This window comes from Bolinopsis microptera, chromosome 11 (assembly GCF_026151205.1).
Source record: "Bolinopsis microptera isolate Bmic1 chromosome 11, MBARI_Bmic_1.0, whole genome shotgun sequence".
Lineage (NCBI taxonomy): Eukaryota > Metazoa > Ctenophora > Tentaculata > Lobata > Bolinopsidae > Bolinopsis > Bolinopsis microptera.
In genome coordinates, this window is record NC_087082.1 from 7,401,074 (window position 1) to 7,406,117 (window position 5,044).

The window sequence follows — 5,044 nt, forward strand, 5'->3', positions numbered from 1 at the left end:
TTATCTGTTTCCAAGTTAGACTCGTTAAATTCATTTTTCATATTTTGTAAACTTAGTTAAAATACGTACAAAACTTTCGAAACTCCAGAGTTCAAACATCAGACTGCCATTTCATTAACCTTTGCAAAAAGTAGAGCTAATATTTCATATTTGAGACTTAATTAAACAAAGAAGCTGGATTAGTGGGTGAAAGATACCGGCACAATATTTATTTGAGATACAGCATCGTCAATGAAGTACTGGATGTCAAAATCGCCTACAAAATGGACAAATCATATTTTCCCAATTTCCAATCTCTGTCCCATTTTCAGTTTTTGAAGATGAAATTTCCAGGACCGAAAATTCACAGTTTTGACCCAATTCTTCTCCGGAAACCAAATAATCAGTCAACTGAAGATGCCATATGACACAATTGAGGTGCTGCAAGTTGATTCAACTCGGGAACGTTCACTACTGAAAGCTTTACAAAAAGATAATATTTCCAATTTCTGTCCCATTTTCAAATATGAAATTTTCTGAACACAAATTTGACAGATTGGATGAACTTTTTGCCCAGAAACCAATTAGTCAGTTAATTGATGATGGTATGAAACCAAATTGAGGTACAAGTAGTCAAAATCCCGAATAAAATTGCAAAATCATATTGTCCCAATCTCTGTCCCATTTTCAGTTTTTGAAGATGAAATTTCCAGGACCGAAATTTTACAGTTTTGACTGATTTTTCACCCACAACCAATTATTAAGTCAACTATAGATGCCACATCACACGATTGATGTGCTGGAAGTTTAATTTCGGTCGGAGGAAGCCAACAGCAGAAATTAACAAAACGAAAAGTTGTATTTTCAAAATCCTGTCACGTTTTCAAATATGAAATTGTCTGAACACAAATTTGACAGATTGGATGAACTTTTTACCCAGAAACAAATTAATCAGTTAATTGATGATGGTATGAAACCAAATTGAGGTACTGGTAGTCAAAATCCCGAATAAAATTGCAAAATCATATTCAATATTGTCCCAATCTCTGTCCCATTTTCAGTTTTTGAAGATGAAATTTCCAGGACCGAAATTTTACAGTTTTGACTGATTTTTTTCACCCGCAACCAATTAGTAAGTCAACTATAGATGCCACATCACACGATTGATGTGCTGGAAGTTTAATTTCGGTCGGAGGAAGCCAACAGCAGAACGTTTAACAAAACAAAAAGATGTATTAATTTCAAAATCCTGTCCCGTTTTCAAATATGAGATTGTCTGAACAAAAATTTGATAGATTGGATGAACTTTTTGCCCAGAAACCAATTAGTCAGTTAATTGATGATGGTATGAAACCAAATTGAGATACTGGTAGTCAAAATCCCGAATAAAATTGCAAAATCGTATTGTCCCAATTTCAGTTTTTGAAAATGAAATTTCCAGGACCGAAATTTTACAGTTTTAAATAATTTTTCACCCGCAACCAATTAGTAACTGTAAGTCAACTATAGATGCCACATCACACAATTGAGGTGCTGGAAGTTTAATTTCGGCCGGAGGAAGCCAACAGCAGAAAGATTAACAAAACGAAAATTTGTATTTTCAAAATCCTGTCCCGTTTTCAAATATGAAATTGTCTGAACACAAATTTGACAGATTGGATGAACTTTTTGCCCAGAAACAAATTAATCAGTTAATTGATGATGGTATGAAACCAAATTGAGGTACTGGTAGTCAAAATCCCGAATAAAATTGCAAAATCATATTGTCCCAATCTCTGTCCCATTTTCAGTTTTTGAAGATGAAATTTCCAGGACCGAAATTTTACAGTTTTGACTGATTTTTCACCCGCAACCAATTATTAAGTCAACTATAGATGCCACATCACACGATTGATGTGCTGGAAGTTTAATTTCGGTCGGAGGAAGCCAACAGCAGAACGTTTAACAAAACAAAAGATGTATTAATTTCAAAATCCTGTCCCGTTTTCAAATATGAAATTGTCTGAACACAAATTTAACAGATTGGATGAACTTTTTGCCCAGAAACCAATTAGTCAGTTAATTGATGATGGTATGAAACCAAATTGAGGTACTGGTAGTCAAAATCCCGAATAAAATTGCTAAATCATATTGTCCCAATCTCTGTCCCTTTTTCGGTTTTTTGAAGATAAAATTTCCAGGACCGAAATTTTACAGTTTTTACTGATTTTTTCACCCGCAACCAATTATTAAGTCAACTATACTTATAGATGCCACATCACACGATTGATGTGCTGGAAGTTTAATTTCGGTCGGAGGAAGCCAACAGCAGAACGTTTAACAAAACAAAAAGATGTATTAATTTCAAAATCCTGTCCCATTTTCAAATATGACATTTTCTGAACACAAATTAGACAGATTGGATGAACTTTTTGCCCAGAAACCAATTAGTCAGTTAATTGATGATGGTATGAAACCAAATTGATGTACAGGGAGTCAAAATCCCGAATAAAATTGCTAAATCATATTGTCCCAATCTCTGTCCCTTTTTCGGTTTTTTGAAGATAAAATTTCCAGGACCGAAATTTTACAGTTTTTACTGATTTTTTCACCCGAAATCAATTAGCAAGTCAACTATAGATGCCACATCATACGATTGAGGTGCTGGAAGTTTAATTTCGGTCGGAGGAATCCAACAGCAGAAAGCTTAACAAAACGAAAAGTTGTATTTTCAAAATCCTGTCCCATTTTCAAATATGACATTTTCTGAACACAAATTAGACAGATTGGATGAAATTTTTGCCCAGAAACCAATTAGTCAGTTAATTGATGATGGTATGAAACCCAATTGAGGTACTGGGAGTCAAAATCCCGAATAAAATTGCAAAATCATATTGTCCCAATCTCTGTCCCATTTTCAGTTTTTGAAGATAAAATTTCCAGGACCGAAATTTTACAGTTTTTACTGATTTTTTCACCTGAAACCAATTAGTAAGTCAACTATAGATGCCACATCACACGATTGATGTGCTGGAAGTTTAATTTCGGTCGGAGGAAGCCAACAGCAGAACGTTTAACAAAACAAAAAGATGTATTAATTTCAAAATCCTGTCCCGTTTTCAAATATGACATTTTCTGAACACAAATTAGACAGATTGGATGAACTTTTTGCCCAGAAACCAATTAGTCAGTTAATTGATGATGGTATGAAACCAAATTGAGGTACTGGGAGTCAAAATCCCGAATAAAATTGCTAAATCATATTGTCCCAATCTCTGTCCAATTTTCAGTTTTTGAAGATAAAATTTCCAGGACCGAAATTTTACAGTTTTTACTGATTTTTTCACCCGAAATCAATTAGCAAGTCAACTATAGATGCCACATCATACGATTGAGGTGCTGGAAGTATAATTTCGGTCGGAGGAATCCAACAGCAGAAAGCTTAACAAAACGAAAAGTTGTATTTTCAAAATCCTGTCCCATTTTCAAATATGACATTTTCTGAACACAAATTAGACAGATTGGATGAAATTTTTGCCCAGAAACCAATTAGTCAGTTAATTGATGATGGTATGAAACCCAATTGAGGTACTGGGAGTCAAAATCCCGAATAAAATTGCAAAATCATATTGTCCCAATCTCTGTCCCATTTTCAGTTTTTGAAGATAAAATTTCCAGGACCGAAATTTTACAGTTTTTACTGATTTTTTCACCTGAAACCAATTAGTAAGTCAACTATAGATGCCACATCACACGATTGATGTGCTGGAAGTTTAATTTCGGTCGGAGGAAGCCAACAGCAGAACGTTTAACAAAACAAAAAGATGTATTAATTTCAAAATCCTGTCCCGTTTTCAAATATGACATTTTCTGAACACAAATTAGACAGATTGGATGAACTGTTTGCCCAGAAACCAATTAGTCAGTTAATTGATGATGGTATGAAACCAAATTGAGGTACTGGGAGTCAAAATCCCGAATAAAATTGCAAAATCATATTGTCCCAATCTCTGTCCCATTTTCAGTTTTTGAAGATGAAATTTCCAGGACCGAAATTTTACAGTTTTGACTGATTTTTTTCACCTGCAACCAAATAGTAAGTCAACTATAGATGCCACATCACACGATTGATGTGCTGGAAGTTTAATTTCGGTCGGAGGAAGCCAACAGCAGAACGTTTAACAAAACAAAAAGATGTATTAATTTCAAAATCCTGTCCCGTTTTCAAATATGACATTTTCTGAACACAAATTTGACAGATTGGATGAACTGTTTGCCCAGAAACCAAATAGTCAGTTAATTGATGATGGTATGAAACCAAATTGAGGTACTGGGAGTCAAAATCCCGAATAAAATTGCAAAGTCATATTGTCCTAATCTCTGTCCCATTTTCAGTTTTTGAAGATGAAATTTCCAGGACCGAAATTTTACAGTTTTGACTGAATTTTTCACCCGCAACCAATTAGTAAGTCAACTATAGATGCCACATCACACGATTGATGTGCTGGAAGTTTAATTTCGGTCGGAGGAAGCCAACAGCAGAACGTTTAACAAAACAAAAAGATGTATTAATTTCAAAATCCTGTCCCGTTTTCAAATATGACATTTTCTGAACACAAATTAGACAGATTGGATGAACTGTTTGCCCAGAAACCAATTAGTCAGTTAATTGATGATGGTATGAAACCAAATTGAGGTACTGGGAGTCAAAATCCCGAATAAAATTGCAAAATCATATTGTCCCAATCTCTGTCCCATTTTCAGTTTTTGAAGATGAAATTTCCAGGACCGAAATTTTACAGTTTTGACTGATTTTTTCACCTGCAACCAAATAGTAAGTCAACTATAGATGCCACATCACACGATTGATGTGCTGGAAGTTTAATTTCGGTCGGAGGAAGCCAACAGCAGAACGTTTAACAAAACAAAAAGATGTATTAATTTCAAAATCCTGTCCCGTTTTCAAATATGACATTTTCTGAACACAAATTTGACAGATTGGATGAACTGTTTGCCCAGAAACCAAATAGTCAGTTAATTGATGATGGTATGAAACCAAATTGAGGTACTGGGAGTCAAAATCCCG